Source organism: Ambystoma mexicanum, chromosome 4q (assembly GCF_040938575.1).
Source record: "Ambystoma mexicanum isolate Mex_15411 chromosome 4q, UKY_AmexF1_1, whole genome shotgun sequence".
NCBI lineage: Eukaryota > Metazoa > Chordata > Amphibia > Caudata > Ambystomatidae > Ambystoma > Ambystoma mexicanum.
The window spans coordinates 494120640-494133574 of record NC_090928.1 but is presented as its reverse complement, the minus strand read 5'-3'; the positions used below and the strand labels follow the sequence as shown (position 1 = coordinate 494133574).

Sequence of the window (12935 nt, the reverse complement as noted above, 5' to 3'; positions counted from 1 at the left end):
TGGGCAGCTGAATACAAGATCCGGTGCTCCAGCAACCAGAACCATAGTTGCAGCGACTCTCTGCATAGGGGCAGAGAACGAAACCCCCCGTTTTTTGGGGTAGTGCAGGGCCACTGTTGTCCATCAGAATGAGGATGTGCGTCCTGTAAGGAACCCATGGTCGGAACAGTAAAGACCGACACAAGTGATCACAGTTCAAGGGTGTTTATTGAACTTTATAAATGGCTGAGATAAACGCCTATTCTAAACCGAAATCTAAGATGCAAGCAAGCTACAACCATCAAATACTAATAAGGCAGTCCTAGTGGTGCCTTGTTAAATAAAAAAAGGGACTACACTAAAAAAAAAAAAATTGCCAATCCTTACTGCTAAATTACGAAAAGAGTGTGGGATAGTGTTCACCAGAAAAAAAGAAATGTTCACAAAATTATAGTCAGGATGGTATGGCTGGGTCTCCCTTAACCACGTTTTAAGCACAGGACAAAGCGGGACTTCTAAGCACAGCACATTCCTAGGACTCGTCAGCACGAGGTTCACAGTTCCAGATCAACGATATCAAAACTTTCAGGAGGCTAAGTCTCTTTCCTGACAAAGTCTCTTGCCACTTCAGCCTTTCTTTCAAATATTCATGCATTTCAAGCACAGTTCATGCATTGCACATTTTTAGCAGAAAGCGGGGGTTTCCTTCTCCTAGATTTCTTCCGGCATCCCTACGTCAGGTTCACACTTGCCTTATTCCACAGTTCACAATCTTATCGGAAAGTGGGGTTCCCTTCCCCTAGCTTTCCTCTGGTAACGGATCAGAGACTTGATTGTACAAGGGATTTGACGTGACCCATGTAGGACCACTCTGACGCCTCTCGCTACGCCCTCCTACAGTCTTCTGGTTCTTGGGAGTTTCAAAAACAGGTCCCGGTCAGAGTTTTTCGATGAGCAACCACGTGGCGCCAGACCCCTCTGCAACTGGACCTTCTTTAAAGTTAAAAAAGCACACAAATTCTTTCTGTTTAAAATTCCTTACGTTCAAAATGTTGCTACTTGCGACCTTGGACTCAACACAGTTCGGTTTGCTATCAGCTTCCTCCGACTCACCAGCTGTGCTGAACCCGTTGGCTTCTCTGATCTCTGGAGTCAAGATAGTATCATGGTAGCCAGCTTGCCTCTCCGCCTGCGTTATCAATGCGGGAAGCCCCAGTGTACTGTTGACATCTGCTGCTCTGCACGCCAGCTGTAACCCCCGGTCTTACGATTTCCCTTTGAGAGGCTTCGTCGGTCGGAGTTGAAAATGGCAAGGGTCGTGCCACCTTTCTCCTCCATTTGAACTGCCGGTTTGGTGTAGCTGTCTCCTCATGAGTTTGGCCTTGCCCGAAGTGTGCTTTCGTACTCCGCCTTTTATCCCTGTTAGGTAAGGTAAAGGGCCATCAGGTGTGCACCCTTATTGTTAATTGCCTGACTCTGCCTGACCCACGTGTTGGGACAGGTCAGGTAAACGGCTCTGGTGTTAATCCGTTATCTGTTACCGTGTAAGAAAGTGTTCATGTGGGAAAAGGTGGGGCTGAGGGGGTAGAGCTTCTAAATATCCTACAGGGTAGGATGGGTAAAAGGTGTTACACAGAAGGGGATACCGCGTCTCAACCCTCTATGTCCTGCTTCCACACCCCAAAGACCCCTCGCCCAGGTGATCCTTCCCCACTGGTCCACCCAAAGGAACTGGATCCAATAGCGATGGCTGTGTCCTGGCCACCTGGACGAAAGATATCCAGGGACTAGCGTGTGAGACACCTTCAGGCTTCTCAGAGTCCCCTTGAGGGGGGGAACAAAGGCCATCAGGGCGAATCTGATCACGTGCAAATCCAGATTGTTGATATGCCACCAGAATTCTATTAGTAACCAGAAGCCACTCACTTGCAGATCCTCACAGTGAGCAGCCCTACCCTTCAAGGACGCATCCGTGACCAACTGGGCTTCAGACCACGGAAGCCAAAAGGGCTCCCTGTTATCATGTTCTCCCTGCTGGCCCATCAAGAGGTCACGGGTCACCTACTTCGATACCTTGAGAAAGTCCTTCATGGCATCGAAGTACTTGGACCATTGATCCCTCAACAGCCACTGCAAAGATCGCCTTCGCATTCTAGCTTTTGGCACCAGAAAACGCAGGAAGCCATGACACCCAAGAGGTGGTGGAAAGAAGCCGCCGGTAAACTACTGTTCTCCGGAAGAGCTCAACCATTTTCCTGACACTGATGACTTTCTGCCAGGACAGCTCTGATAAATTGGAGCTACTGCGTTGGTGTGACGTGGGACTTCTGTAACTACATTGAGAGGCCCATATTGTGAAGCAGAGTGCCGGTATCCTCGAGCTGCGTCGATACCTGCTCCGGAGACCTCCCCCATATCAGCCAATCGTCCAAGTATGGGAATACATGAACGCCGGATCTCCTGAGGTGCGCCGGCACAACTGCCCTCAGCTTGGTGAAAACTGGTGAAAACTGCGTGGAGGTTAAGTCAAAATGGAGCACCTTGAATTGATAATGAGTTTCCCTGATGATGAATCTCAGGAATAACCTATGCCTCAGATGAATTGGAACATGAAAATAAACATCCTGAAGGTCCTGTGACACCAATCAGTCCTGCACGAACATAATTTGGGGGTCGCAGCTGCAACTTACTACACCAAAATGCCAGTCTAGACACAACACTCCTTATGCTTGCTTTATCATGGCTTTAAAGCAAGCACGATAAGTATTGGCTAGACTGGAATTTTGATGCAATCAGTCTAGCCATTTCTAACTATATTTTTTTTACAGGGCATTGTAAGGGTGCAGATGTAAGGCTCAGACACAATGGTGGCATATTTTTGGGTACAGACTTTTATTAATCAAGAAAGGGTTGGACAAATGCCCCTCTAACCCTAAAGCTAAGAGGGGTTTCCCTGCCTCAAAGAAAACTAGTGAAAATGTCAGGATGTCCAAAATCAAAAAGTAGGTCACTGTCGTCTCTCATAAACCTACCTCTGTCTCCAAAACTAATAACTTAAACCAACTGTGCAAGGATGATCTCTTCCCAAAGTAAAGTCTTCATGGTGGTTCCAACCAACAGAAAAGTTCCCAGTCTCTGAGGTAACCAAAGCCAATGAAATAAATGTTCACAAATCTAGAATTCCAAGGTTAGGTTTGTGCTTATTTCCCTAGATGACTTCTTATTCTACTTTCCTTACTTTTGGACTTCTGAGCCCTGTGACCTTTTAGGTAAATGTCACTTGGAATTTACAAGGATATACTTCTCAGATTCACAGTATTTTATCCCAACAACCTGGCACACTTCCATAACAAGCGTAGGATTATATTCTTCTAATTCGTCCTTTTAAGTTCCAGGGTTCTTGACCCACTTGTTCCCAAACTCCTGTGTGTGCGGGTCCCAGACACGCAATATTCTGAGCGGCTTAGTTTACTCTACTGCCAAGCAGTTGTGCTCTCATGGACCGTCTCCTTCTCTCACAGTGTCCCAGACCCTCTTATTCTTCGGTACTTCAGGCTTTTGCCTTTCACATTGGTGCAGGTCCCAGCCTCGCAATGTAGCGTATCCGATTGGTTTACTCCCCATACCACTCTTCCTTGTTTGCTTCTTTTCCGATCAGGGTCCCAGACTCTGTTATCCTCTGTTTCTCATATGGATGCGGGTCCCAGACTTGCAGTCTTATCTCAGGGCCCCAGACCCTCTTGTTCCATCTATTGATTTTACCCCCTTGCTTTCTTGGACCTCTAATGCCTATCGTACCTGTTTGTTTCCTTCTTGCAGGTACCAGCGTTTCCCGAGCAGCTGCGTTGCTTCGAGACTTCTGTAGTGTTTGGGTTGTCCACGGGATCTGCAGCGGCTCTGCAGACGTCTGACTCTTCCCGGCTGCATGGCCTCTCACTCAGATGCTTTGGTGGGGCCTGAGGCACCCAGAGGCTCATCTCGGCAGGAGCCGGAGTAGTCCTTCAGTCCTGGACCAAGTTCAGGTGCTCTGTTCACAGCTTCCCTTTCAGCTCTAGCCTGCTCGCCCAGTGCACGGCTCCCGCAGTTTCTCCTCAGAAGATAGTTCTCTTCTAGCATTGCAACTGAACTCCTTTTGAACTCCCACACTGGACTGTTGTATTCGTTTGGGCCAACCAACTCCTGTGAGAAGCTAGACTGCTCACTGTGGTTTAAAAGAGTGATCCTTGGACTGTCATCTTTTACTTCACAGTACTTTTACTTTTTTTTTTTAACCAGCTGCAACATACTTGGTATTCTAGTCTTGTCAAGAACATTAGGTTGACTGACTTGACCACAGAACATATTGGCTCCATCTAAAGAGGGGGTAGGAGGATTTGGTATTGGAGAAGGGTTTGGGTGTACTGCAGCAGGGGCAAACCACTTTCCCAGGGAATGGTCATCCCCAATACCATAGGGGAAAGGGGTTTTACTTACCCATGCAATCCACGCTCAGTACACCACCCTCAGGGGGATTATTGTACTGTGGTGGTACTGCCCTGGCCCCACAGGAAAGGTCGCCCCCTAGGTGACAAGGAACGACATCCTAAGATTTGTCACAGCATCTATGATACAGTAGGCATGATAAGCCTTACAACATGATTAGACTGGCATTTTGGTGCAGCCAGCCTAGCTATAATATCTTTCTATGGCATGCCATTTTTTACTGCTCATCTATGCTGAAGCGAACGTGATAAGTGTTCTGTACTGGCGTGCAATGGAGCAGCCAGTTGAAACAAGTTTTCTTATTGTGGCATGGCATTTTTAATGGCAAAGATAACGGGAGTATGTTCTTATGCGCAAGTACTGACAAATATTGGCACAGCCAGTCTAGAAATATGTTCTTATGATATTACTGGAATTATGCACGCAACAGAAGTTCTTATATGGGATCAAAAGCATATAGGTGCAGTCAGCACGGAAATGTATAGGCACAGACAGTGTGAACATGTTTTTATAGTGGCATATATTGTGGGGAAAGTCATCATAAAAATGCACTTGGAAATGCTCCTGTGCACTGTTGGTGACTTGCAAATATTGGATTCGTTTTCATGTATTACCCTACAAAACTGATTGCAAACCGTCTGGCTTTTTAACCAATTTTTCCACAGACAGTGTGCCTTATAATGCACCATTTTAAACTATTAAAAAATATTTATCTGGGAGAGAACCCCCCCTTCACTTGCTACTCTCAATCGCTCTTGCAAATTTATGGCAAATATTTACACCCCACCAATGAAAAAAATTCAGCAGCCCCCATTGGCAGTGTGAAAACAAAGTGGGTTCTTAGAACCCGCTTTTCTATTGGAAAATACGCTGTGAAGTTTGGATTTCTCGAATTTGCCCTATTCACAAAGGCAAGACTGAAGAGTAGTATTTGTCTGTATAAGCTAGACAGTGGATTTTCCAGATGAGCTACTTAGAGTAAACTTGTTTGTTTTAGTTTTCTGAAGTCTATCATTATTGTGGCCTAGATTTTCCCATATCCAAGTAAAATAGTATTGTATCATATTTTTATGTATAGCACTTCATGTCCGACTCCCGATACCTCCTGCTTTTAAGCGCTGTAGAAATAGGTGTTCTTAGTACAAAATGTAATAGTACTTAGTGTATAAACCGTAGAAGGATAAAGGACTGGTTCAGCCATGCTGAAATAAAAACATGGAAAGTGCAGTGTGCCACTGGTCAGAGATGAGCTTTTAACTCACTGAGCTATATAATTGTGACACATAATGCTGTTTAATCAATTGTGTAGTAAATTTAGCAGGATATCTACCATCACTCTCTCTTGTTCCCAAGAGTAATTTTTTAAAGAAAATAGAGCACTATTATCGGGTTTACTAGTGGGCAACGACATTACAGTATTTATTATTTTATGAAATGTAAGCTTTCTTATGCTTTACAAATGTCATTCACTTCAGGTTATGACATCAGGGTTACATTTTATTTCATTGATGAAACCAGGGTCAAATGACATCACTTCCTGTGAGGTAATTGTGAGTGCGATGTCACTTCGCTACATGACCTTCCTGCAGTCTTGAAGAAGCAGAGCCTGGGAATTTCTTTCAATGTCACCATCCCAAACTTCTCTTTACTCAGGAACTTGTTCAAGGCCCTGAGGTCCAGGATGGGACAGTCTCTTCTCCCTTTCTTGGGTATCAGAAAATAGTGAGTACATCAGCCTGATCCTCTCTGCTGGGTGACACCTCTTCCATGGCACTGTTCAATAACTGGGCTCTCTGTTCTTCCTGGAGCTCCTGTTCCGGTTGTGGGGTGGGCTGGGGTCAGTCTGGAGGTTCTTAAAAATGGTAGATGCTACCACCATTCGCCGAGCTGCAAGGCCCAGATGTCAGAGGTTATCTCCTTCCACCTGACCTAGTGTTCAGAAATACTGCCTCCAACTGGAGAAACATGTGGGGAGAACACAAAGTGTCTAAGTGGGTGCCGCCACCCTGTCGCAGCAGCCGCAGTACACTGGCTACTAGAGGCCCCTCTGCCAAGTTCAGAATGCAAGATATGCCTCTGCCTTTGCCTGATTTGCGAGAGCTGTGCCCGATTTCCAAACTGATTGTACCGTCTGTAGCCCCTACCCCTAGAGGAGAAGCCGAAACATTGCTTTTCAGGTTGCTGCCCAGTGACTTGGCAGTCATTTTAGAGTCCTTGAATTTCTCCAAGGATCTATCGCCCTTTGGGCCGAATAGGTGTCCACCATAGAAATCTATATCCACAAGTTTTGCTTGGATATTTGGTGAGAATCCTGTACTGTGAAGGTAGTCTGACCCCCTTAACATAGTGGATGTCTCCATTGCACGGACTACGCAATCTGCTGTGTCCAGGCCTGACTGAAGTTCTTGGTATGCCACCTCCTTGCCATTGTCAATGATCCGCATGAAACCATCCCTCATTTCACCTGCCGAGATGTGCTCAAGAGCTTTCGCCATGAGTCTCCACAGCAGTGAGAGTACTTAGCAAATGTGTCGATGCATTGACTGCCTTCAAGACCATGCTACCTGAAGCGAAGATCTTTTTGGCCAGGAGATCCTTCTTCTTGGATTTCCTGTCTGTGGGCAGGTTAGAGGTGGATGGTTCCTAGTCATTGCATCGACTAGAACATACGGCAGCGGCTTGGACCACTAGGCCTTCTTGCATGTTGTAGGAAGACAGAAAAGGTAAATCCTGAACCCCCTAGCCGGCTTGTTTTTTTTAATGAGAACTCGGTATCCACAGCTGGCATACAGCAGGTCCTCGGCCACAATGATGTAATGTGGTCAGAAATGGCTGCATTAAAAGGCAATGCCCTTTCTGTTTGCGGTGTTCGATCATAGGCCGACAGAGGTTTTACTAGTGCACCTAGACCCAAGGCCTCTACCACCTCTAGACAGTCCTTCTGTACTATGCATTAGGGTGACCCTAAGTGGTGGCCTGTTGCAGATCCAGAACATGAGACGTGTCAAACACACTTGTGTCATGCAGTCACTAGGATTGAGCAAAAAAAGCTGCTTGGTCAGGGGAAAAAAAAATCATCTCCTCCAGTCACCTTGCCCATAGACTCAAAGCCAAAAGGCACGCACATTCATCATCGTACATCAATCACATTATGTCAAAAACATTGATTGGGATTTAGGGATAAAGTAACAGACTGTCCGCGCCGACAGCATCCTTCCCACCAGGCCTATTGGTGCCGGTACCTCAGAACCCTTCGGTGCTAGGCCAAGTTTTCCAGTTGTTGTGGTCCAATACGAGGGCATAGGACCAGACTTGGCTACCTTGGCACCTGAACTTCATAAGCTGCAGCGTCGAAAACGCTGTCATACCTGCAGCAGCAGTTTTAAACATCAGGAGCATTTGCTCTTTGAACGTCTCCCACTTTTCCTTCCCTCTTCTTCCTTTAACGTGCCCAAGGTTGGGCAGACCTTACGGCAATCCTTCGACGAATCAGCGCTGTGCCTGCATCGATGGAGTCTTTTTCCTTCTCGGAGAACAAGCCGGGGACTTCGACGAAGGCAGCCTGGGTGCTAATTTAGCTGATCGTTCCCTAAGGGATTTTGGATTCAGTTGCTAAGAGCTGCACTATTCGATATCATGATCTTTTCCTAGACATCCCACGCCATGTTGGTCGGTGATTGACATCTTTAAGAGTTGCAGTCCTGGCAAAGCTTTAATCCTGAATCCTTAGGGGCCGACATATTGATCAAAATCTTTACGAATTGAAATTTTAGCTCGCATGCTACTCCCCCCCACCGCCAAAACCCCTTACCCTTGGGGGCGTGGCTTGGAGCGCCATCGATGTGGTCGCTCCTCTGAGGCCGCCCGTGGAATGCTCGCCGCCGCCGTCGAATTGCGGTGGTTCTAAGCGGGGTTCCGCGTCGCCAATGCCATCTACAGCGACCGGAACCGACATGGCCCAACCTGGCCAAACATAACCTTCGACCGAGGAGGCGTTCTACCAGAATTCAGCGGCCGAACTTCTCCCCCGTCTTCAACCAAAGAAACCAAGATGGCCGCCGAACACGGCAGCACACTCCGCACTCGGCGGTAGCGTGGCCCTAGAACTCTGGGGAGCTGGAGAGGGGGGAACGGACTCTAGCACAGAATCATCCGATTCATACCAAGGCGGCCCAGACTAGGGCTTGGTTCCTGGCACACGCTCCCAGGGACCGGGAGAGCGGGCTACCATCCCTCCCCCCACTACGCAGAACAAGTCGGGTCCCCCACTCAACGACAGCCTGTACCATCCCAAAACCACACACGAGAAGCTCACAGAGGGACCTGGAACCCCCACCAGCGAGGGATCACCAATGGAGACTGGAGGAGGGGCGGGGAAGCAACGGAAGACCTGCTTTCATCCAGAGAGGCCTTGAATCTGTGGGCCTCATCGTAGCGACGTACCCCCCCCCTTGTGCAACAATCGGCCATCCTGCACCGTCCCCGACGGAGACCCCCCCCCCCACACCAACGCTTCCTGGGGCACCCCTGCCCACTCGCCCAGATCTAGCCCAGAGTGGAGATCGAGTCCGAGATTCACCCCGAGTGCAGTCTCCCACCGCCCTAGGCCGCGCTGCTACTCTCTCAATCAAGACCGCCTGTTACGAGCAGCATGTCGAGGCAAACGAAGGGGAGCAAGGGCACAGATATCTCTGCCATGTTTACTGCACCGGAGAAACCCAAGAAACAGGATCCTCCTAAACTGACCCCACAGAAGCCACAAGAAGACAGGGGCGCTCTCGCCACCAAAGGAGACCTGATAGCCTTCATGGCGGACATCAAATCGGAGTTCCGCGCCTGCCTTTCGGAACTCGCCGCTAAAGTTGATCAAACAGATCAGAGGGTCACAGAAATCGAACAGCGGCTCGGAGAGATCGAGGACCATTCTCAGGATCACGCTTCCACACTGGGGGAAGTGCAAAAATCCATCGATTCCCTGCATCATAAATACGAGATCCTGGAATTCAAACATGAAGACCTTGAAAACAGGGCATGCCGCAATAACCTCCGCATTCGGGGCGTCCCACCCTCTATTCCCGACAACAAGCTAGAGGACTACGTGGGAAGCTTCTTTGAGGCCCTACTCCTGGACCTGGACAAATCCCAGCTCTTACTGGACCGGACCCACAGACTCCGCCCGCGCCGTGGGACAGATTCGGACCCCCCCCCCCAGATGTTATTACCAGGGTCCACTTCTTCACGACTAAAGAGGCAATATCAGCGATCAGTTGCCAAGGAGATGAGATCACTTTTCAGAGCACTCCACTTCAAATATACCAGGACCTCTCACCACTTACTCTCCAGAAAAGAAGAGCACTCCGGCCTCTGACAGCGTTCCTTCAGGAGCAACAGATCCGTTACAGGTGGCTGTTTCCGACAGCTCTCCAGTTTACACATAATGGCACCCTACGCCGTATCAGCCACTTGGAAGACGCAGAGAAAATCTTACACCCAACCTCACCCCGAGATCCTTCCACGCCAAACCCAGAGGGGACCGAAGACTCTGGACCGCTTCCCTCTCCAAAGCCCAAACACACGCCATGGTCGTCAAACCAGCGGAACAACAGAAAGAGATGAACGAGGACGCTTCCACGGTCTCGGGTTCCGTCAGCGATTAAGCCTCGACACAGATGCCCCTACCTAAAGAAGGATCCGCCACCTAGATTTCGAGCTATGGAACCTTGAATGCGGTTGCGGCGGGCCATACCCATGGTTCATACCCACTCCAAGGATACTTTCCATCCCTTGTTCCTTGGAAACCCACAGTACACGATACATGATGGGACAGTTGGCCCTGTTGGCCTTAGGTACGACCGTACTTACAATGTCGGTCTACCCCCTTGTTAAAGTTGCGGCCCCCCGTTGGGGTCCCACGTTAAAACCTCAAGTGCAGGATGATATCAAGAGATTCCCGAACAGACATGGCAGTTGAGCCACCGCCCCACGACCCCCCCCCCTAACCCAAGGAAAGGAGAGTGAGTCTTCAGTGGACCTCCAGACGCTCCGGATCCTCTCCCTGAATGTTAATGGCCTGAATTCCCCTAACAAGCGAAAGGCAATGCTATTGAAACTCCGGGACGAAGACGCAGAGATAGCCATGATCCAAGAGACTCACCTGCTGCTGGCAGATGTAACCAGTCAACGATCCCGGTTCTTCCCGCTCCAATTCTTCGCCTCTGGCGCAAACAAAAAAGAAGGTACGGCGATCCTCTTCAGGAAAGACTTGAACCCACAGATTCTGGAAACGAAAACATGCCCAGAAGGCCGATTTACAGCGGTCAAATGCCTCCTGATGGGAGACCTATATACCCTCATCTCAGTGTACGCCCCGAACTCTGGACAGTCACACTTCTATGACACCTTGGGCACATCTCTCGCTAGCTTTGTGGAGGGCCAAACAATTATCGGTGGTGATTTCAATGGGGTTCCCGACCCTACCAAAGACCGATCACACCCCCTGTCTCCAGGCGACTTCGCCCAAGCACTCCGCCTCCTCCGATTCTTCAGGACCCTGGAGATAATAGACTCATGGAGGTTGTTCCACCCTGACGAAAACGACTTCTCCTTTTACTCTTACGTCCATCGCACCTTCTCAAGGATCGACCTATTCCTGATCTCCCCGCAAACGTTCCCCTCAGTCAAAGAAGTCACCATAGGCACAAGAGCGATATCCGACCACGCCCCAGTGCTCCTGGAACTCCGGGTTCATAACCCTAACCCCAATAACCCACGTAAATGGATGTTGTACGACCCGATCCTTAAAGACATGGCCACCACAGACAAGATCGCAACAGGAATAAGAAATTTCTTTAACGAAAACCCAGCCTCAGACACCTCACTAGCGAACAACTGGGACGCCATGAAGGCAGTAATCAGGGGCTCCCCGATAGCCCAAGGTGCGGCCTACCACCGAGACAGGCGTCAGACCCAGACGGCCCTAGAGAACGAACTAAGAGAGGCCGAGACACTCCACAAGGAGAAAGGCTGGTCCCCCAAAACGCAACGGATCATTCGAACGGCACAGAAAAAACTGGAAGCCCACTATGCGGAACAAACCGCCCAACTAATGGCGAAGGTCAAACAGTCATATTACGCAAAGGGTAACAAGGCGAACAAATTCCTGGTGGCCAAACTAGCCAAGCAGAGACGAGTCAACACAATCACGGGCCTGCGTGATTCCAACGGGGTCACACTATACTCGGAGCCCGAAAAGCAACGCCTCGCAATGTATTATTTGACCCAAATCATGAAGGCAACCCCACAAAACTTACCACAACAGAAGGAATACCTGCAACAGGCAGCAGTGCCCCGGCTCTCCGACGTAACGAGAGACGAACTGGAGGAGCCAATTACAGGGGAGGAAATTGAGGAGGCCATCAAATCACTTAAAACACGGGCCCCCAGCCCAGACGGTTTCTCAACCAGGTTTTACAAACTATTCAGAGCACAATTGACCCCCCACCTGGCTACCCTATTCAACTCCTTCAGGGAAACGGGAGCGGTGACCCCATCGATGCAGGAATCAACCACCATCCTCCTACCTAAACCTGGAAAAGATCCTAGAAGCATAACATCCAACAGACCGATCGCACTTTTAAACATTGATGCGAACATATACTCAAAAATTCTAGCAACCCGCTTAAACCGCATCTTGCAGAAGATCATTCACCCCGACCAGGCAGGTTTCATCCTACACCGGACAGCAGGTGACAACATCCGGAGAACGCTGAACCTGGTGGACATTGCCGCCCGGAGCTCCCAGAAACTAGTTTTAGTGGCTCTAGACGCAGCTAAGGCGTTTGACAGGGTGGATTGGATGTTCATGAGACACACCCTAGGGGCCTTCGGCTTCGGGCCAGCTTTCCAAACGATGGTTCTAGCCAAATATGATAGCCCTAAAACAAGCCTGAGGATTAACAGTCATAACTCGGCCTCAATCCCCTTATCATGTGGAACCCGGCAAGGCTGTCCACTGTCGCCCTTGCTCTTTGCACTCACCATGGAGCCTTTCGCACAAAAGATCAGGCGAAATGACCAAATCAAGGGCGTGCAAAGCGGCCCCACGCATCACAAACTCGCCCTATAAGCGGATGACATTCTGCTTACGATCTCGGAGGCCCACTCATCTCAAACACGCGATACGTGAAATCGCCAGCTACAGCGAAGTCTCAGGCCTCACCATAAACTTCAATAAATAATCCGCTCTAGGTATCGGCCTCACCCCAGCAGAACGAGAACCGTTGACTAAGATGTGCCCGATAACATGGGAAAAGAGTGCCATCCCCTATCTAGGGGCCCACATCCCGGCTGACCCAAGAGACACGTACAAAGCCAATTTCCCCCGACTCTTTAAAGAACTGGAGGGAGATTTGAAGCGCTGGGAGACCCAAGAGATCTCACTGCTCGGGCGCATCACTGCATGCAAGATGAACCTC

At 49.2% G+C, this 12935-nt stretch overlaps 1 protein-coding gene across 1 annotated transcript in view; it reads right to left on the bottom strand.

Moving 5' to 3' along the window:
• Positions 1-12935, bottom strand: part of PNPT1 (polyribonucleotide nucleotidyltransferase 1) — a 1336943-nt gene that overhangs the window by 484413 nt on the left and 839595 nt on the right. The gene's annotated exons all lie outside the window — the stretch shown is intronic.